The 23,604-nt window shown below is 38.1% G+C and overlaps 2 pseudogenes; one reads left to right on the top strand and one right to left on the bottom strand.

Moving 5' to 3' along the window:
* Positions 1-9,919: 9,919 nt before the first annotated feature.
* LOC104601079 (L-type lectin-domain containing receptor kinase IV.1 pseudogene) lies at positions 9,920-12,211 on the top strand (annotated as a pseudogene).
* Positions 12,212-13,051: 840 nt separating this feature from the next.
* Positions 13,052-15,888, bottom strand: LOC104601300 (L-type lectin-domain containing receptor kinase SIT2 pseudogene; annotated as a pseudogene).
* Between the last annotated feature and the right edge of the window lie 7,716 nt (positions 15,889-23,604).

Here is a 23,604-nt window from a genome sequence, read left to right as displayed (position 1 = left end):
ACGATTGATTGGCAACGAATTCGGTCTCCTCGAGCACCAACAACTTTCCCTTCCTGATTCCTTATGACACAAGCGATTCCCGCCCACCCAGAGGATGCATCAAAGCTTGCATCACAATTCACCTTCATCCATTGGTTAGGAGGGGGTTGCCATCTATTGTTTACTTCGGTTTTTGGCTCCAAATGTTCTGTGAGTTGTAAGAGTTCCTTCCACATACTAGTGCTCTTCCTTACTACTCACATCAGGTCCGGGCTTTCTCTCTTAAACATGAGATCATTCTTGGCCTTCCAAATTTGACAGCACATGATTGCTTGCAAAGATGCTCATGTATCCAGGTCTTCATCAGGGTAGCTGGTCTTTTGAAACCCATACATGATCCAAATAACTATGCTCCTGGATTCTACACTCTTAGAGATAATGCCTAATGGGGATTGGAACACTGCCTTCGCAAAAGAGCAACTTATAAGGAGGTGTTTCACATCCTCCTCTTGTCCACACCTTGGGCATATCCCATCAACCTTTATTTGCCACTTTTTCAACTCCATACCAACACCAATGGCCTACCAACACACCCGCCAAATGAAGTTTTTAATTTTAGGAGGAACTTTTAGCTGCCAAACTTTCTTCCATAGAGATGGTGGTGCTTGTGTTACAATTTGGTTATTGGCTGCCCTTCTTGTTTCTTCATTTAACTTACGTGCAATTTGGTAACTAGATTTCACCGAGTACTGACCATCCTTTGAGTAAGCCCAAATAAGTTTATCTTCCTCCTCTTCCATGCTCAGCGGTATAGTTAAGATACCTGCAACCTCTGATGCTGAGAACAAACTAGTCAACATTGTCTGATTCCAACGGCGTGGGTTACATAAAATCAAATCCTTTGCTTTCAAGACCCACATCACTGGGGTTTGGGGGAATGGATTTTAAAATCCTTAGAGGAAGGCAGCCAAGGGTCTTCCCAAATAAGTATGTTGGCTCCAGAACCAATTCGCCAATAGAGACCATTTTTAAGAAGTTCCATACCATAAGTGATTCTCTACCAAAGCCAGGAGGAGCGAGATGGGCAATTTGAAGTCAGTAGTGGCAATCCAGCTGAATACAGAGATATAAGAAGTTTTCCCCATAAGGAATCCTGGCTATTTAGCCTCCATGCTAGTTTCCCAAGGAGGGCCCAATTGAAAAGTTTTAGGTTCTGAAAGCCCATACCTCCTTTAGATTTGACTAGGCAGGGTTTATTCCAATTAAGCCAGTGTAATTTCCTCTCATTTGTTTTCTGATCCCAGAAGAAACTTGAGAACTTCCGGTTGATGTCATCAAAGATATTCGCTAGGATTCTAAAGTCGTTGGGATTCCAATTAAGCCATTAATATATTCTCATGATGAGGGATAAAATTACAAAATTGCACACGTTCTAATTCTCTTTCTCTTATTGTTTATCTTCTTCTATCTTTAGACTTCAAATGCAAATTAGAGTTGATAAAGGCTCAATACAAGTGTGCTTTGCTTATAAATTACAAAAATGTCATCATTGGTTTGTTTTTTAAGTAGGAAGGTAAAAGAAGATGAAAACATGGGCATTTTCATAATTTTATCTCTCACCGTAATGGTAGATTAATGGAATTGGACTTAAATGTATATTTTTGGAAGCTCAAATACTAAAGTGACATATTTAAAAGTTTAGGCACTAAGGTGAGACTATATTCCCAAAGTACAAGATACCTATCTACAATTTATCCAATAAAAATGAAAAAGAAAATACAATACAAACAAGACTAATGAAAAAATATAATCCTTTTGAGCTTGGATCTCTAACCCACAAACTGTTCCCACATCCCTACCCACAAAACACTACAAAAAGTGTTCCCAATACAAGGTGGTAGTGTCTTGTGGGTAGGAATATGGGAACAATTTGTATGTAGGAGATATGGGAAAATCTATGATGCCAGAAAGACATACCAGAAGTGTTTTGACCAATTAAAAACCACCCATGAATTTTGATAAATACTACCTAATTGGTTAACACATTTATGATACCGGTTGATTGGTTACAAGTTTTTTAGATACTATACCTTCCTAGTATCATAGTTGAAGCCTAGAGATATGGAGTGCTTTCTACATCATAGTCAAATCCTTAATTAAAACTAGTAAGTGTGTATGTGCTTTGCACTTGACAATTTTAGATGATGATAATAGTAATAATAATGTATCTAATTTTTATGAAATTTATGTATTTTTTATTCATATATTTTTTTATTATTTAATTATGGAATCATGGGTTAAACCATTTCACTTGTACGGTTGAATTGCTTACTTGCCCCATAGATAGAAGAAGGTTTTGTTTTGGATCATTTTTTTAAATATGAGTTGTATATTATTAAAAGCATTGGATATAGGTCTAATTAATAGAATTTATTTATGAGAAAAATACCTTAAATGGAGAGAGAAAAAAATTTAATATCTCATATGGAAAGTTAGAAATGATATAATTTTTAAAAGAAATGCCCACTAGGTTCTAAGAAAAAATTAGGAAAGTTGTCAAATAGTTTTCTTTTGTCACTTTTGTTTACAACTCTCGACTTTTCACTAAACCTGCTCATATAATACCCTAGAAGGTTAGACTTCTAGATGAATGTTGTATATGAGAAAGCCCCCCTGCTTGTAGGGTTATAAACAAACAGATTTGGATTTGATTGATAAAAATTGAAATTCAATTTGATTATTGAAATCTTGCATCCGAATTTGATCTGCTATTAAAAACTTGCATTTGAACTCCACATTCATTTATAAAATAAAAGATAAAAGGTCGATTACTTTTCAATTTTTATATATAATAAATTAATATAAACATAACATATTGAATTTATTTTATATATATAAATTCATATATACTATAATTTAAAAAAAATATTTTTTTATGATTTTAAATATAATATATAAATTGTATATATTAAAACCAATAAATATTACAATATAATCAGATTCAGATTTAATCGAATGAAGATTGCAAAATCTGAATTATAAATGTGTTCAATTTTTTCTATAATTTTTTATATTTCTATGTGCATAAAAATAATTTTGATATGTTGCACTTATTTTTTGTTTATAATGATAAATATACGACATTATACATTTCCCCAATTTTTGCAAAACTTATGTATGTTTTGTCTTTTTATCTTTTATTAATTTTTATTATTTAATTATGACATTAAAGGTCAACACATTTGACCCAAAAGTAGAACTATTAATCTCCACTAAACAAGAAAATAATTTCATTTTTTGTTGGTTTTAGATTATGTATTTCATTTCCATTTTAATCATTTTAATCATTAATATTTAAGGCTTATGCTTTTTTTATGTATCATGCCTCAATGTTTAAGCCTTTTAAAATAATGCCAAAATCATCAAAGTGCTCAATTCATATCCTTTCAACTTTAAAATATGGCAAATATTTTTTTCATTGAATCACTCAATAGTTATGTATTGAAGCTTACAACTTTCTACACCTCAAGCATTGATAGTTGAGACATATGTCTCTTTTTAATAGGTTAGGGCTTGAGCTTCAAATCCAAATTACGAGGCTAAGGTGGTGGCATTTGATAGCACCGAATCGACCATTGAACATTGAAAACTTACTTTTTTACTGCTTGGTGGTCATCCGGATTCCGGATACACCAATCAATAAACCCATTGAACTTTAAAAGCTCCCTTGAATTCTTAGACTTTGAACTACCTTCGTGTGCTATTTCGAGTGCATTTGGAAGTAGCACACCGAGTATTTATTCTAGTGGTGTCCCTTTGAGAATTCACAAAACCCAAAACTACCTTACGTCCTAAATCATTCCAAGCCCAAACCTAAAACCCTTTTTGCTTTTTTTAATATTTTTAATTGTATAACTAAAGATATTTAAAATATGTTTACTTATCCTTAATATTATTATATCATTTATATTTATTTTTTGATTACTTTTTAACAATATTATATGATGTTTTCTATACTTTTAAAATTTTTTATTACCATTATTTTTTCCTTTTACATTTTTATTATATTTGTAACATTTTTTTACTAATTATGTTTTTTAAATTATTTATTTTATATCATGTTTACTATTTATTATATTTATGACAATTTGTATTATCAATTTATCATATTTATAATTTTTACTGTTTTATTTAACTTATCTTACTATTTACAAATCTCTTTATTATATTTTATATTATTTATTATTATTAAATGATATTTTTATATATTTAATTTTTTTATTACCATTAACATTTTTATTATATTTATAATAATTTTACTATTTTATTATTTTTCACTTATATTATTTATTGTATTTTATATATTTTTTTATTTTTGTAATATTTTTTTATAATATCATATTAATTTAATCATTTTATTTCTTTTATTTAACCAATGGCTTGAGGGGTAAATGTGTAAAATGCAAACTTTTCAAACGTCACAACATTCAAATCACCGAACAACTCAACTATATTTAGATTTCTACACAAGTAGAAAAGCTAATTTTCCACTAAATATTTTGAAAGCTTTTTTGGAGTTTTTTTTTTTGCTTTTTTGCTTTTCAAACTTTGGAGTTTAGATTTATCAAATACCACCTTATCCCTTGTTTGGGAGCACTTAAAATAAGTACTTATTTTAATGGTAAAACCACAATATAAGTGGAAATAAGCACTTATTCATGTTTGGAAAAAAGCCCAAAATAAGCACTTAAAAAAAACCAAAATTGGGTTGCTTTTTCTAAGTGCTTATTTAATAAATACTTATTTCCTTTTTTGGGATAAAATTGTCCTCAATGTTTTGTTCATTTTTCTGGAATTGCCCCCATCTTCAAAAAATGTCACTATTCACTTCCCTCTCCAATTGAAACTCGAGCTACTAGCGGCGGATTGAGCACCCTTCCACAAAACCACCTACCACCACCTTCTCTCTCTCTCTCTCTCTCTCTCTCTCTCTCCTCCTCCTCTTCTTCTTCTTCTTCTTCTCTCCAATTCCTTCCTCCATCATCATAATCGAGTATTTACCAAACCAACATTGCCTTTCTCTCCTTTTATGTATTTATTTTTTAATTTTATGTTTTTTTCTTTTGCTCTCTCTCTCTCTCTCTCTTCCTCCCTTTTTCTCTTTCCCTCCTCTCTTCGTCACACCATTGTTACATTGAACGTGGAAACATATTCAATTATGGGATGAGTATTTATTTATTTTTTATTTTTCTTTGTGTTTATCCAATATATGGTTATACTAAGTTAGGGTTATAATTATAAGGGAAAATTTCTTAAACTACCCTTATAGTTTAGCTAATTGATTAACTCTACTCTTATTGTTTACATATTGTCTTAAAGTACCCTTACTGCTTACATATTATCTTAAAATACCTTTTCTGTTTCTAATAATTGGCATTGTCATTAAGTGCTAATAGAAAGAAGTGAAATGTCAATCATTATTTCTCAAATTTTTAAAATAAAACCCAACCAATGAAAATTTTACCCTTCCATCTTCCCTTCATTATTTTGGCCTCACCTCCTAAAAATTGTACCTAAGCAATTCTATTTGAAACACATCCATTGGTAAGCTAGTAAAGATAAAATGATAAGGAAACAGATAGAAATGAGAAGAGAGGAAGACGCAAGTTCCAAAGTCTATTCAATTTCAGGAACTTAAAAGGATTTCAGCTAAGGTAGGGAGCTTGATTTCTTCCTTATGAGAGTGGCAGTGTAAAGTTTTAGACGACCGTCAAGTCTATGGTGAAACCCAATTCTAACGTATAATCAGATAAAATTGATTGTATCATATATTCAATTTTAACACCATGAAGAAAAAGGGAGAGAGAGACAGAGAAAGAGAGAGAGAGGATTAGTACTCGAACATATTGACCACTTGGATCTTTTCCGGTATAATCAACATTAACAAGCTCCATTTTATGCATATTGGCAATGACTGAAACAACCACCAGAAGGAGGAAACTCCCAACTTTCAGAGCACTTGTTGGACTCCCATTGGGATTTGATCAGGTTGGTCTGAAAATGCCTTAGATGCAACATTATAAGAATTGAATGATGATGCCAAGCGAAACCGGCATTCAATTGCAATTGTGGTATTGGATGAACCCAACTCTATAGCCCCAACTATGGTAACACATAAGAATTCTTCGATCCTCATACAAAACCCGGAACTTGAATCTCATGAACCATCTTTTTTTTTTATTTTAAATTCACTTACCTTCCTTTGTTCTTTAAATTCAAATAGACAAGAGATGTAAAGACGGAATGAAGGTTTAGTAGAGAGGAGTGCATCTATTAACTTCTAAAAGGTTAGGCGGGTGTTTAAAATTCAAATCTTAATAAAAATAATAAACTATTCGCTTTCAACTTTTCACTGCTCCGTTACAACTAAGTGACGTGGTGGATTTGTATTGATGGTTATAGAGTTTTTTCTATAACCACGATGCACACGATGTGGATTCACAATCTACTCATAGTGGATTACCATGGCAACTGTGGACCTGGTCTGTACTGCGACTGTCGAGTTAAATGCTGTTGGAACCCCGCACTGTCGCTCTTGCTGTTTGTTATCTGAAAAGAAATCAATCTTTAGATGCGATCAAAGGAAGTGTTTTTTTTTTTAGAAGCTTATGGGATATACACCGAGCAAGTAGCTCTTCAAGGCAGATGAAAGAGGAAGTCCTTGGAGGCTAATTCCCAGGTGACTGACCCCCCACCAACAAAAACGTTCAAGTTTCTCTTTGCCATCAATATATAGATGATCTGATTACAATATTCAGTAGGTTTGGGGCCCTTAATGAATCAGAAACAGAGGTGGAAGGAAGGAGCCTATTGAGCAATGGGCCACGATTACGAGATGAACTTGATCACACTAAAGCGGTGTTTGGTATCGATGTCGTTGTTCTAGAAAACGGTGACACATCAGCGCTATGTTGGAAAAATCAGTACTCCAGGAAACGTTGTTAGTATGAAAATTTTAATAAATTCTCATGCAACATAATTCACTCAATCAAATGATCGAATTTTTATTATTTTGGGTAAGGTCCATTCTGGGGATCATACGGATTGTTCCCCTTAATTACATCTCCACAAGAAAGTAGAGAGCACCTTTTGATTATGATTTGGAGAAATGAATAGAACGAAAAAGAAGAACAATAGAGTACTTTAAAAAAAAAAAATCACTTACATTTCTTTTACATCAAGTATACAAGAATGAGAAGAAAACAAAACTCTACAACAATAAATTTGTATCTTTTCTTTTTTATACAAAGAAGATTTCCTTCTCACTCCTTTCTTCACAATAAGTTGTAGTCAATCAAATGAAGTTATGATTGTAGACAGCCTTAATCCTTTGGATTTTTGTAGACAAGAAGGGAACCGTAGTCAATCAAATTGCATATTTGATTATAAACGATTTTATTCCCTTGTTCTTCATTTTCATTTGAAGGGAGCCATAGTCAGTCTTTGAGAATTAGATTGTAAATGATTTTCATTTGAAGGGAATATAGTCAACAAAGTAGAGGCACCTGGTTGTAAATGGTTTATTTCCCTCTATTTCTTTTATCAAAATTGAAAATAAAATAGAGTGTTCTCTTGTCCGGATTTGAGTACGCATTAACTTTTCCCTCGCTTCGTTGTAGATATGGCTCGTTCTCATCATTTTACTACGTTTGTAATTGTTTGAGAATTGTAAAATTTTATAAATATTAAACTGGTGTTCCGAAATGGTTAACGACATGCTTCCGAAGACACTAAAAGGCCGATCTATTACACTAGAAAGGTCCTCAATAGCGTTGAAACCTAGTACTCAAATCTAAAGATGGTTGCCCTGGCCCTAGTCACCTCGACAAGAAAGCTCAGGCCCTATTCCCAAGCCCATAGTGTTTGGGTAGGAAGTATTCACGAAGAGGACTTTCCTTTTCCTACCTGTATTAGTGAGACTTATTTTCCTTCCTTGCCTTTCCTTGAGCACTTCTCTTTTCTTCTTTCCTTATATTTTTTTTTGTTAAGAATCTCTTGTGACAATTTTCTTCGAATAGCCCCCTAGCTTCCCCTTAAGGAGCTTATTAAATAGGGAGTGGGGTAGTTATGTAACCACCTATTCCTCCTAGATTAGGGACACCTATCTCTCCCACTTAAAGAAAGGGAACTCCCCACTTAAATGGAAGGAACTCTCATACAAGATACTTTTTTATAGTTTTGATAATTTGGCTAGCAAACCAGCTAACCCACCTATTTTGGGTTATTAAGTTATTAGATATTATTTGGATTAAAAAAATGCTTTCAACAAACGTCAATATGTTTGGAAACTGTTTTTTCATAAAATGGTGCTTCAAGCCATGCTTTAGAAATCGAGAAGGCGTGGTTTGGAGCAATGCCAAATTCAACGTTTTCTCATATTAGAGCTCATTGCTGCCAATGAGGACATGATGTGATAGTGATGTGGACTTCCTATAATGGGTACTAGTGCTGAAAATATATATGAAGTACTGGTACCAAACAGAAAGTGTTGCTATTGTTCTAAGAAACGTCCTACGTGATAATAACGTTTTCAAATAAAAAAAAAAAAAAAAAAACACAATTTTCTCAAAAATGGTACTTTCAATCCACACAATTGAGGTACCTCAAAAATGGTACTGGTACCAAACAGAAAACACAGTATTGCTGTAATTGCAGCATCGATTTCAAATACATACTATGATCTTGACGCAATTGAGGTACCTTTAATTTCCTCGTTATTTTTTTCCAATTTAAAACTTATAGCTTTCATCATTTTATTTAGCTGCATAACTGATACCTTCATACCTTATTTGATTTAGATATTTCTCACTCCATTGGAGTAACTTCTTGTTATATGGGTTGTAATTTGCAAGATTGTTTTCAGCTTTTCTTCTTGAAAGTAAACTTCTTATTTGACCAAGTCTTGCTTTGACAAGTGTCTTAGACCAAAATTTTTTGGATTTGAAGTGTTCAGTTAGTTATTAATTTGCTCTGTTTTTGCTTCACTGTAATGTGGCCTAATGGATAAGAAAGTGAGAGCTCTAATGTGCGTTAAGGACCTAGGAGGGTTCTAGTTCCGCGAGTCCAGTTGTAAACATATGGAGTGGCCACTGGCCAGGAGCATAATCTCCAACTCTACCAGTTTCAGACCAATGAAGTATATATGCGGAACCGGACAGCGGCCACTATCATCAAATAACAAATTTCATTTGCTAATATAAAAGCAAAGCATATGAAAATGAAAGAAAAGATCTAATTTGATGCAGCGGAAGAGAGTAAAGCTATAGAGATGATGAGAGCTTTTGAGAAAAGGGCCACTGTTGTGCCCCGATTGTCTTTTTATAGGGCTCTGATGCAAAAGAAGCTTTCAGCAACATAAAAAATGCCAGCCCTTTTGGAAATTACCGGTTTCGATCGGTATCTTTCTGGCACCTCTGGGGCGTCAGAACTTAATGGGAGCTCAAGCCAGCGTCAGCTCCTTCGACCACAGAAGGATATGAAACTAAAACGCTGGCATCTGCCATCCCTTGGTGAGAGGACACCGATAAGATCAAAGGCCTTCTCAACAAGTTAAACTTTTATTTTGAAAGATAATTTTGACATTGGCAACTTTTAAGTGATACTAGGCCCAAAGTAAGTAGGATACAAATCAATAATTTTCCAAAACAAAAAGAGCTTTAAGCCTTTTAAAATCATGTCAAATCCTCCTATTGGACCGGACTTGGTATGTCCCCGTATAGAGTGAAGGCACCCACTTCGCATCACCATTGTGAATTTGCAAGTGTAATAAATGCGAACAAGATATTTTGATTTGGTTTGAGACTTTTGTCCTTTAATTTTGTTGTTTCTTTTACAATTTTCTCGTTATTTTTGGTGGTTCATGGATTTTTACTAAACAAATTATATCTGTCTAACAGAAGAAAAACGCACTCATTTGTTGAGACCCTCGTCGATTAAGCAGCAAATACGCACTTGGCCACCCATGTCTGTGAAGCTCCCGCAGCTAAATCTGCTTCTGTTTCTGCTTGTCTGGTATGCAGATTCTGAAGATGCTGATTTCACCTACAATGGCTTCCGAGGTTCTAACTTAAGCCTGGAAGGTCTGGCCCAGATCACATCAAACGGGCTATTGATGATAACCAACCGCACTGCACAACAGTCAGGTCACGCTTTCTACCCGTACCCACTCAACTTCAAGAACCTATCGGACGGTAAAGTGTTCTCCTTCTCTACCACTTTGGTGTTCGCCATCTTCAGCCAGCCCGGTTACCCAGATATAGGCGGCCATGGATTAGCTTTTGCGATGGCACCTTCAAGAGGGTTCCCCGGATCTCAACCAGACCAGTATCTAGGCATCTTCAACAAGTCCAACAATGGAAAATCATCCAACCATATTGTTGCAGTTGAACTTGACACACTCCGGAACATTGAATTGGCTGATGTCGATGATAATCATGTAGGTATCGACGTTAACAGCTTAACTTCTGTTGCTTCCGCACCAGCATCTTATTTTACCGATCAAAATGGTGGGCATAAGAACCTAACCCTCAAAAGTGGGAAAGCAATGCAACTGTGGATCGAATATAATGGCGTCAACACTCAAATTAATGTCACATTAGCTCCTATTAATGTGCCTAAACCTGATATCCCACTCTTATCCTTTGTTTACGATCTTTCTTCGATATTGGAAGACCACATGTACGTTGGTTTCTCGGCGTCTAATAGCCCAGCTCTAACACCACAGTATGTGTTGGGGTGGAGCTTTAAGATGAATGGTCCAGCAAAAGAGCTCACTCTCTCCCAACTTCCTAAGCTTCCTCGAGTAGGACCCAAACAGATATCTAAGTTTGTTACGGTTGGGTTGCCCATTATTGGCCTGGTTTTATCGTGTACGGTTTTCGCCGGCATCCTTTTTATCTTGAGGAAGAGAAAATTTGCGGAAGTGCTTGAAGATTGGGAACTAGACTATGGGCCTCACAGGTTCAAATTTAAGGATCTTTACATTGCCACCAAGGGATTCAGGGAAAAGGAGCTTCTGGGTACGGGCGGTTTCGGTATGGTGTACAGAGGGATATTACCCACCTCCAAAGTGGAAGTTGCAGTGAAGAGAGTGTCCCATGAATCAAGACAAGGAATGACAGAATTCGTTGCCGAGATTGCTAGTATCGGTCGGCTGCGGCACCGGAACTTAGTACAACTCTTGGGTTATTGCCGGCGTAAGGGAGAGCTTCTGTTGGTCTACGATTACATGCCGAATGGAAGTTTAGACAAGTATCTGTTCGACCAACCAAAGTCTAGACTCAGTTGGGACCTAAGATTTCAAGTCATCAAAGGGGTAGCGTCCGCGCTATTTTATCTGCATGAAGATTGGGAGCAGATCGTTGTTCACAGAGACGTGAAGTCCAGCAATGTCTTATTAGATAGAGAATTCAATGGGAAGTTAGGTGATTTCGGACTCTCAAGGCTATATGATCACGGAACTGATCCACAAACGACACATGTAATGGGGACACTAGGCTACCTTGCACCGGAGATCACTAGAACTAGTAAGCCGACTCCAAGTACAGATGTGTTTGCTTTTGGGGCTTTTATGCTTGAAGTGGCTTGTGGGAAAAGGCCTATAGAACCACAGGCATCCGGTGAGGATGTTATTTTGGTTGATTGGGTGATCTCGTTTTGGAGCAGAGGGACAATTCTTGAGACAGCAGATCCAAAATTAAGGGGTGATTATGTAGTTGAGGAAATGGATTTAGTGTTGAAGCTTGGCCTTCTTTGCTGTAATTCATGTCCGACTGCTAGGCCGACCATGCGACAAATATTGGAGTTCTTAAAGGGAGAAGCTCCTCTCCCAGATCCATTGTCGGTTAGCGCTAGTAGTCTTGCGTTTGCTCACAGTGAAGGCTTCAGCGACTTTAGTATGCCGTATTCTTCTCCGGGGAATACAACCACTCAATCATCGGTGGCAGAGTCTCTTCTCTCCACAGGGCGTTGGTAGAAATATGTTTGGTTAACGAAGCAGCTTAGGCGTTTATTGTAAGGGTAAGTGATAAATAAAAACTGGTGTGATCCATGTTTCTTTTCCATTGTAAATTTATCTTTGTCGTATGTAATGCATGTATAAAAAGACTTAAAACATCCTTGTTGTACATCCCCTGATTTTTTTTTTTAAATACACATATATACCTTGTGGACCGATCCAATGGATTTAAGCATACCCTCTACTAAAGAACTGTTAATATTTCGTTACATGACTTGCTTAAAATTTTTAAAACCCTATTTTAACCCTCCATGTCTTGTTCACTGCTGAAAATAGCTGACCCCCATTTGTTCGATAAAATGTCTGAATGGGTCAGTCCCCAAAATCCCTCCACCACCACTCGCACTCTCTCATCTGTTCATTTTGCACAATTTGTCCTAGCACCTCACCCAATCTGCTCAGTTTGCCGAGCTTGGATAAGAAATAAAAAAAGAAAAAAAAAGAAAATTCTTTTACAATATACAATGAACATGGGAAATTTTAAAAAGAAAGCCATCTCCTGATGAAGCAACGAAACAAATATAACAAAAGCTATGTTTGGTTTTATGACGCTGCCAAATCAGTGCTACTTAGGCGTGGGTGTTTATTATGAATGAAACCACTATTTGGTTTCAATATTTATCAAATAAATTAAAAAGAAAAAAAAAAGAAACACTTAGATTTATGTGCTTGAGACATTGGGGGAAACTTCAAGTTCTAATTTCTTCCAACAGCCAAGCATTTATTGAAATGAAATGCTTTACGGTGTATTACTTAAAACGCCTATAAAACATTCAACCAAACAAGAAAACATTTTTCAATTAAAACATTTATCTGAAAAAACACTACCCCATCTATAAATGTCCATGGAACCAAATACATACAGCATTACAAGTCAAAGGAAAAAAGGATTAGAGGAGTTGAAATACATTTCAAATAACATTGCCAACTCATCTTTTGGTGCGGCCTATTTTGAGTTTGTTAACAGGGACTTTGATAGGCCAACTCATCTTATGGCTAATTTTATGAAAACTCGAGGTATGTGGTTGAGGAGCCTCCTTCATGGGTGGTGAATGAAATTTAGTGTATACATAAATTTATGCATGCATATAAGCATGTATACATACACAACCCCTTGAGCCCAATTGACTACAATAGGACAAATTTCAGTTCAGGTTGTGTATGAATTGAACAAACGGGCTTGACCTCCATCTGAGGCCTTAGGCCCAATTCTTAGGATTAATCCTATTTGTCCTTAATCCAGTCCAGTCCGCCTGACCTAAACCCCTAAACTTTGGATTCATGGATAGACGTATTCTCGTGGTTGAACAAATCAATCAATCCAACTCTAAGCCCAATGTCTAACAAACTGGGTTTGGGTTTCAACTTTCAACCGTTCAATTGATTCTAAGAAGATATTTTCTCAGATAAAAAATTTCAGTGGAAGAATCCATTGCACTTATTCACGGCGGGTAGAGAGTGGGTAGGAAAAATGAGTAGGAAATCTGGGTTCGTTCCGATGAATCTTTCAGCAACAAAATGAGATCATAACGAAGCAAAAGCTATTCATAGAGAAATTTTGAAATAATACATGTACATAGCATGACACCATCAACGGCCATAGATGAGTATGGAATCAATGCTGCTAGCGGTAGTGTATGAATGGAGAGGCGTCCTCCCAATCCCAAATAGTGAAGGGAATGAAGAGGCGACTTGCTCAACTGCAGAAATCTTACAATATTCCGGTGATATCTCAGGCAAGATGCCGTCGCCATTCAAGTACTGCATGACCTGCCGCATGGTCGGCCTTTCTGTAGGCAGAGGGTGTGAGCAAAGTAGCCCCAACTTCAGAACCAGTTCTACTTCTGCAGCTACATAATCATGTTCTAGTCTAGGATCCCTCACCTCAAGAATTACTCCTCTCCTCCAGCACTGGTACACCCAATCCACCAAAACAACTCGATCCACCGATAGGAGAGGATCTATGGGTCTCCTTCCGCAAGCGACCTCGAGCATAAAAGCCCCGAAAGCAAACACATCAGTGCTGGTGTCCGCCTTGCCGGTTCTGGTAAGCTCTGGTGCAAGATAGCCTACGGTACCGACCAAGTTAGTGGTTTGAAGATTGGAGCCATGATCATATAACCTTGCAAGCCCAAAATCTCCTAATCTCCCGTTCATGTCGTCATCCAATAGAACATTGCTGGCCTTTATATCTCTGTGTAGGACGACTTGCTCCCACTCTTCATGTAGGTATAGAAGACCAGATGCCACTCCTTTAAGGATTCTATAACGTTGAACCCAACTGAGGTTTCTTCCATCACTATCATACAGGAAACTGTCAAGGCTCCCATTCGACATGTAATCATAAACCAAGATGAGCTCCCCTCTTCGCCTGCAATATCCAAGTAGTTTTACTAAGTTCCTGTGCCTCAACCTCCCCATGCTCACTATCTCGGCCACAAATTCCCTCATCCCTTGATTTGAATCATGGGAGAATCGCTTTACTGCAATTTGTAATTTGGAATCCGGTAATATTCCTCTATAAACCATTCCGAAGCCACCGGCTCCAAGAAGCTCCTTGTCTTTGAATCCTTTGGTCGCTCTGTACAGGTCCTTGTAGGCGAACCTGTGAGGGCCATATTCTTGTTCCCAATCTTCAAGTACTTCCGCGAACTTCTTTCTCCTGATCATGTAGACGGTCACAATAATTGTTATTAGTAGAGCTGCTGCGATAGTAAACGGTAACCAAATTTTTAGATTCTGCTTCCACTGGGATTGTCTTGAAATTGGAAGTGAAGGAAGACTAGAAAGCTCCAGTTCTTGCGCTTGGCCGCTTCTGTTGAAGCTCCATCCAAGAATATAATGGGAGCTTGCAATCGAACCAGTGGACGAAGAGAAACCCACATACATAGAGTCCATGAAAACTGAAGAAAGATCAAGTGATGTCGACAGTAGGGGAATCTCAGGTTTGGGGTAATAAAGTGGAGCTAATGTTACATTGAGTTGCTTCTCTACACCATCATACTCTATCCAAAGTTGCATTGGATCTCCGCTTATGAGGTGCAGGCTCTTGTTGATCCCTTCTTTGCTTGAATAATAAGCCGCTGGAGTTGATTCAATTGACTTAAGGTTGTTCACATCGATCCCAACATGATTATCATTTATATCATCAAATTCGGGGCTAAGAATTGTATCTAGCTCTATGGCGAAAACGTGATTGGAGAAGTTTCCATTGTTGGTTTCACTGAACAGTCCCAGGTGCTGACTTGCCACAGCACCTGGGAACCCCATGAATGGCGAGAAAGCCAAGGCGATGCCATGGCCACTCACAGTAGTCAATTGGGGAACCATGGCAAATACAAAAGTGGTAGAGAAGGAAAGAGAGTGAGAATATTCAGGTGAAGAAGAATTAAACCTCAGAGGAGATGAATACAGAGCATGACCAATCTTTTGATTAGACGTAGTGGTTAACTGCAACAGACCGTTGGAATGGATGAAGGCGATTCCGTCCAGTTGGACATCATCTCTCTGAAACCCGTTGTAAACGAAACTGACATTGTCTTGGGCTAAGGCTGCTACCAGCAGGCTCATGGAAGCAAAGAGCACTAGCAGAGATTCAAGTGATTGGAAAGCCATTGCGAAAAGATGACCACTAAGCTTCTCCTTTATTTTCTCTTTGCGAAGGCAAAAGGAAATTTTATTATGAGGTCAACGGATTCAAAAGCAATTGGATTTGGATTATGAAAATCCATTTCTACTCTCCCGAGTTCTTGACTCCTTGGGGCTGAGTAGAGTGCAAAAACTTATATTTTATATTATTTTGTATGTATTTAGACAATACATATTTACATTTATACTCTTTCCAAAGCGAGACTTAAGAATTGGGAGTCTGTCACCCACCATTGGATGGATCCCGTTTTAACTTTTAAGAGATCTATTATCACACTAGAACCATTCAGATAATCGGAGGACTGAAATGTCTGCATCTAATGATGTCACTTCCAAATCACAAGTCCGGAAGTCATCTGGTCATGCTAATTTTTTTTATTTGCTCGGCAATCTTGTTGGCTGACTTTTAGCGCAATTTATATGTTGGATCAAGTGATCAACCATCAAGTCTGTCATTGGTGGATCTGATCCTCTATGAATTAAATGGTGACTGAGGGCAGAACACCAAATTAGACTAGGTCGTTTGCCACTTGTACAAGTTTTTCATCTGCTTGTTATATACATATATGTGAAAAATCTATGATGCCGAAAGTAAAATACTATCTTGCAGTTCACTTTGACTCCTTCAACCCGCCTAAACTTTAAAGCAGCGTGCAGAAGTAGAACCATTTGATGGTGGAAAACCGGAAATATAGGGACATGGTTGGCCTTACATGAACTTGTTACTGCACAATTACTGCAAAAGGGGTCAACAGTCAACACACATTCATGGGCGTACTTAATTCGAAGAATTCACATCACCTTTCTAGAATCGGGTTATTTGTCGATCTACAAATATAGGGAGTAGGGACAGACGAGTTCAGCTTCGGTCGTCCGTTCGAACATTCTTTACAGTCTTACAAAAGACTGTTCGAACGGTATGAATACGGGCATGCACTGACCGAAGCCAAATTCGGGACAAAATTTTCTTTTTTGTGTAGAAATAGAAGGAAGACTTTAATGAGTGATAGGAAGCGGGAAGTAGAGAAAGGGAGGAAGGGGCATACCGATAAAGTCTGCATGAGTAAAACCCTAATTAGAAAAGTCTAACATAAAAGTCGCTCGTCATGCCGGTTAAATTGAAATATGCCTTGTGGTGGTTTATTACCACTATCTGTTATTCGATCTAGTTCTATGTTCTCATTTCATTTTTATTAAAATAGTTTTTAATAATTAGCCCAAAAAAAATAGAATAGCCTTTGGGTTATTAAATACGACCTAAAAATGAATTTGTTTTTTCGCTCAGCCATTGAAGCCTAGATAAGGAATAAACAGAAAAAAACAAAGTATTAAGAAATGGTTTAAGTAGCAATAATTTAATAATGTATAAGACATTACATAAAATAGATTAAAGAAAAAAAATTCATGTTGCCAATCCCATATATTAGGATAAGGATTGAATGATGATGATGATGATGATGATGATAGGATTCAATAGTATTTCCATTCCTAACATCTATGTTTACAATCCATGGATGAACCGGTTGGTTGGAGTGGTTGATCAATCACTTGGCCAGATTTCGAGGGCTGTTTCATACTCAATAAAGATTAGCCATTTTGCTTAAAAACATTGACATCCGATTAGGGGTGTCAATTGGATTAGATTTGGTCCAATTCAACTCTGAGTTCATTATAAATGGACCAGATCCAATCTAATCTGACAAACATTTTAGACCAGTCCAATTTAATATTTGGACCATCCAATCTATTCAAACTGGTTTTAAGTTAAATTGGTTCCAACCCCATCCAATATAAATTCATTATAGATGGATTAGGTCCAGTCCAAGTTAATAAATACTTTGAACCATTAAATCCATACTGGTCCAATTCAATATATCTTATTGGTCCATCCAATCCATCCAAATTGATTTTGACTTGGACGGATCAAGCCTAAAACCAGTCCATTGAGGCACCTACCTGACAGTTTGTAGATTCAGTAGATGATGAAATTAAGTTTTTTCGGTGCGGCCTATTTTGAGTTTGTTAAGAAGGACTTTGATAGGCCAACTCATCTTATGGCTAGTTGGAGGTGTGTGGTTGAGGAGCCTCCATGGATGAAGAATGAACCTATTGTATATATATCATATGTTAATACATAAATAACATAAATTCATGATGTATATAAGCATGTATACACACACACAACCCCCTTTGAGCCCAATTAACTAACCCGAGCCTAACCAAGTCTGGCTAGCAACATGACAAATTTTAGTTCATGTTGAGCCTGAATTGAATAATTGGGCTTGACTTTCATCTCAGGCCTTAGGCCCAACTCTTAGTATTAGGCCTAATTGACCTCATCCAGCCCAGCCCCCTACCTGAACCCCCTAAGCCCAATGTCTTATCAAACTCAAGCTCAGTCTAAGGTGGCGTTCGGAAAATCTTTAGTCTGAAAAGTGAAAAAACTTCCATAAAATCTCTGAAAGCATTTAAGGAAAATTTGATTCTCTGCTTTTACAAACATCTGAATATAGTGGGATTATTCGATAATTTGAATGCTATAACATCTGAGAAGTTTGGATTTTATAAGTTTACCCTTCAAAGTCATTATTTAAACAAAAGTAAATGAAAATTATTAAAAGTAACAAGATATTATAAAAAATACTACAAAAATAAGACAAAATATTAAATATTATAAAAATCAATATATGTTATCAAAAAAGAATAAAAATGATAAAATAGTAAAAATTATTATAAATATGATAAAATGTAGAAAAATAAAACAATAATAGCAATAAAAATTAAATATATAAAATATATCATTTAATGATAAAAATAATGTAAAAGTAGTAAAAATTATTTAAATGAGATCGATAATATAAATGATAAATTAATGTAAAAAGAGGTAAAATACTAAAAATTTATTATAATCTGTGTTATCATTGACTCTCACCTCCCTACGTCGCAGCTTCGCTTACGGCAATTCTAGCTTCTCTATCAAATCTACAAAATTTATATTTTTACTTCAATTGAACAAACTGAAAAGGACGCATACTTGACTCATTCAAAGAAACTATATCTTAACGATAGATCGATTAGTGAATTCAGAACACATGGAAACATGAGATGATACTTAAAACATTATATTATTTGTCAAGATCGTTGCAATCTGCAACAAGATCACAGGAAACATAGGTTGTATTCTGCAACTCAGATTTTAATGGTTTGTGGTCGTCTCCGATGTGTACTCGAGTGGAGTGATTGTAGTCAAAGTTCTGTCATCTGGCGTATATACAGAGTTCGTAATCCTCTTTATAACAAAAATAAAATTCGGGAATCTCATACCAATAGAAACATGAGATTATATCTGCCAATGGTGAAAATAGAATTCGGGAATCTCATACCAATGGAAAGAAGAGATTATATCTGCCAATGGTGTCCATTGTACAAATTTATTGAATACAAATTACGATAGAGAAGAATAAAATCCTGCCTTTATCTTGGTTTGTTGACACAGGTTGGTTTTATTATGATCGAGCTGGCTACTTCGTTACTGTGGATAGGTAGAGCAAAAGCTGCTTTTCCGGGTTTAGTTTCATGAGTAGGGGTGGAGAGCTCAAGTAGCGTTTTAATTCTTGAAAGGACCATTTATATTTCTCAATCCATTGGAAGTTTTTCACCTTTTTTAATGCTTTGAAGAAGGGTAGACACCGATTACGGATTTTGACATTAATTTACTCAACGCAGCTATTTGTCTAGTAAGGTATTTTACTTTTTTGTATGTTCACAATGACTGCATGCCTATGATGGCTTGGATCATTTCTGGATTTGCCTCGATTCCACTTTGTGTAACCATAAAACCCAGGAACTTATCGAAGCCAACGCCGAAGGCACATTTCGTCGGGTTCAACTTCATCTAGTATTTCCTAAGCGTGCCAAAGACTTCCATTAGATCAGTCGGGTGCTGCTTGGCTTTCTTGCTCTTCACCAACATGTCATCCTCATAGGCTTCCACATTTCGGCCGAGTTGTTCCTTGAAGATGTAATTCATCAACCTCTGATAGGTAGCGTCGACGTTTTTCAACCCAAAGGGCTCACCTTGTAGTAGTACAGTCCTCAGTCAGTGATGAAGGTCGTCTTCTCCTTATCATCCGAGCGCATCTGGATCTGATTGTAACTGGAGAAGGCGTCCATGAAGCTTAGGAGCTCATACCATGTCGTTGCATCAACGAGCTGATCGATTCTCGGTAGGGGAAACTATCCTTCAGGCAAGCCTTGTTTAGGTCAGTGAAGTCGATTTAGATCCTCCACTTTCCATTAGCCTTTTTGACTATCACCACATTCACCAGCCAGTTGAAGTATGTCACTTCTAGGATGAAGTCGACGTCGAACAGCTTCTGCACTTGTTTGTTGATCACTTGCCACCGTTTCGAGGTGAAACTCACCTTCTTCTATCTTAAGGGCCAGTAGCGCAGGTTAACATTCAAGCAGTGGGTGATGACCTTGGGGTCGATCCTCGACATGTTTGTTGCTGACCAAGCGAACGCATCAGCATTGTCTTTGAGGAGTTGCATAATGTCCTCTCGAAGGTGGCCTTCTAGGAGGGATCCTACTTGGACCGTCTTCTCGGGGTCTTCGCCAAAGAGGGGCACCTGAACGAGGTCTTCCACGGGTTGGTCGCGATGATCCATAGTTCATCCCTTAGGTCCATGTTTTCTGTGGTGAGCGCTTTAGTGGTGTGTGGTCTCCCTTTACAGGTCATCAATTAACACTACCTCGTAGTTCTTTGGTTTTTACGAGCTATGCCCACTCCATATGGGGTCGAGAACTTCACGGCCAAGTGGTACATGGAGACTGAGGCTCATAGAGCATTCAACATGGGCCAGCCAAGGATGGCATTGTAGGGGGACAAGATGCGAACAATGATGAAGTTGATCATTGCCATTGTGGTGATGAGGTTGTCACTTATTAGAAGTGGCAAGGTAATTTTCCCCTAGGGTATTAGGGAGTCCCCGGAGAATCCCACCAGGGGAGTGTTGACTGGCGTTAGATGGTCCTTCCCAATGTTGAGATGCTTAAAGGCTTCTTCAAAGGGGATGTTGGTCGAGCTCCTTGTGTCCACCAATATGCGTCGGACCTCAAAGTTGGTGATCTTAGTGGTTTTCACAAGGGCGTTGTCATGTGGTGTCTGAACCCCCCTGAGGTCGTTGTCGGTGAAGGCGATCGGAGCATCCTACCGCTGTCTTTTTGGTTCCTTGTCCTCGACCTAATATGCATTCTAGCATAGGCCTTGTAGGTCGAGCTGCTCTCTCCTCCAGAGGCCATCCCGCTCGAGATGACAGCGATGACTCCGACTGGGGGAGCTCGAACTGGTGGTGCGTTAGGGCGGCGCTCTTCTCCCTTTGACTTGTGTTCCTTGATGTCTACGAACCTATCGAGGTACCCACGCCAGACGAGGTCCTCCAAGTGATGGCGTAGGTCACGATAACTTTCAATCTCGTGGTTGTGGTCTCGATGGAAATTGTAGTATTTGTCTTGATTTCTTTTGTTGTTCTATGACTTCATCTTTTCGGGCCACCTAACGAAACTGCGATTGTGGATCTGCATCAGTATCTCACTCGTGGCACGTTCAGGGGAGTAAAGTTTTTGTATATTGGCGGCGGGGTCCTTGGTCAGTGGTCCTGTCTCTTACTATCTCTGTCTAATCTGCACTCATCATGGTCTTTCAACTTCTGTTCATGTTGGTCATCTTCGCTCCTTTGTAGTGCCTAGGCTTCCTTAGTGTTCATATGCTTCTGTGCATGTTTCATGAGCGCGATCAGGTTGGGTGGAGGGTTCTTTTGCAATGAGAAGTTGAACATTTAGGAACGCAGTCCACTCATGATGGTTGTCACAGCTACTGACTGATCTAGAGCTTGGACCTAGAAGGCCTCGAAGTTGAACCTCACCAAGTATTCCCTTAAGGTCTCTCTTTTCCTCTATCACACTTGCATGAGGCTGACCGACGTCTTCCAGTGCCTTTGGCTAGCGGTGAACTGTGCTAGGAACTGCGTTTCCAAATGCTCCTAGGAGGATACAGACCATAGTAGAAGGGAGGCATACCAGGTTCTGACAACTCTGTGGAGGGTGGCGACAAAGGCCTTGCACCTGAGACCTTCAGAGGAGTTGTGCAACATCATTATGGCCTTGAACCCCTCAATGTGATTGTTGTGGTCCAATGCTCCATCATACTTCTCAAAATGAGGGTGTTGCCAACCGATTAGGGGAAGCTCATCAACGATCTCCTAGACGAAGATGGGTTCCTTTTTGGGCTGGCTATAGTGTTGTTCTAAGGGCCAGGCCGTTGGAGGAGCTGCACTTCTATTTGCTTGGTAGCACTTCAGTTCGGCCAATCGCTTTTTTAGTTCTCTGATTTCGATGTCTTTGTCGGCTAGGACCACGGTCATGGACTTTCCCCTTTTGGGATTGCAGGTCGGTCTCGAACCAAGCTAGATTCGGCTATCAAGATCAGTGGCTATTGCAGACATTGGTTGAGTCGTTCTTTCGCCAGCACTCGAGATGAGTGATGCGATCTTCTACGGGTGTCGTGCACGCGAGGCCAGGCTAGGGAGTCAAATCTTCTACATGGATGTAGTTGTTCGTGGTCGGATTGGGCCTTGTGCTTATCTATGTGCCATTTTTTGGGGTCCTCAGTGTAAGGATCGACATTAGTAGGCGCCTGCGTAGCAGGGTGAGTAGCTTGGAGGGCATCAACTAGTTGCCCCAGCATCTCCATCATGGCTAGGATATAGTCGACTTTTTGTTGCATGGCTTGGAATTGCGCAGGGTCGACCACAATTTGATGTTGGGGCTCCTGAGGCGGAGAGGTGCAAAGTGAGTACGATCCCCAAGATGTGTTTTTAGGCATGGTTGCTTTAAGTGCACGGAAAGGCATTTGGGAGATAATTTTTTGTATGTTTCCCATAGATAGCGCCAATCTGATACTGTCCAATCCAAGGTATTCCGAACCGAGGACACAATTAGATAATCCTACCAACTAAACGAGACAGAGGTGGAAGGACGAAGCCGTGCATTGAGATCTACAACCAGGAGAAAGGTCTAAGGCCTGAGGAGTTGTTCCCCAGGTAGGTACTCCAACGCTTAAGTTAGTTGGGTAGAGAAAGATGTGGTTGGACCGAGTAGGTTGAAATAATGTTGGTCCGGGTTGAAGAGATAGTGTAGAGAGGTATTCAAAGAGTATTCTTCCAAAAGTCACCTACCTCAAGCGAGGAATACCTATTTATAGTTGGGTGTTTGTGTCCTATATGGATAAGACTTCTGGGATTACCGAGATGAGGGCATCCACCAAGGTCTTCAGGAGGTTTCCTATTCCCTGGTGGAGTCCGCTTCCTTGTCCATGCAGGACACTCCTTAGTCGTGCCTTTTTTTTATGCATGGTATCGATGTGGCTTCGAAGAGGGAATGATCGCGGAGATTACCATGTGGCATCCTTGAGCAGCTCAACCATCACCCGAACAACAATTATTCATATAGTAAAATTGGTGCTACAAACTACCCAAAGGTTACCACATTAGACCGAGTATTTTCACTCTCATCGTGGTGTTGGAATTAAACTACACATCAAGTGATGATATCAGTGTATTTGATTTAATATATTCATAATTCTTCCAAAAACATTAAACAAAATTATAAAAGGAATCTTTTTGGGTATATTCCATATAGACAACCTGTATTTAAGGTGTGGTAACACTTAACCCTCAAAAACCCCTGCTCTGACAATGAACTTGTAAATTCTAATATTTTTGTCTCCTGACCAACTAATGGGGTTATGACAATAGTAAAATTACTAAATTGTTCACCTGCTATTTTATGAACTGATAATTCAAGATTTTATGGGTCGACAGTAACATATATATATACTA

This window comes from Nelumbo nucifera, chromosome 2 (assembly GCF_055504915.1).
Source record: "Nelumbo nucifera cultivar China Antique chromosome 2, China Antique-T2T, whole genome shotgun sequence".
NCBI classification, from domain to species: Eukaryota; Viridiplantae; Streptophyta; class Magnoliopsida; order Proteales; family Nelumbonaceae; genus Nelumbo; species Nelumbo nucifera.
The sequence above is the reverse complement of the archived record's forward strand: the minus strand, read 5'-3'. Positions and strand labels throughout refer to the sequence as shown.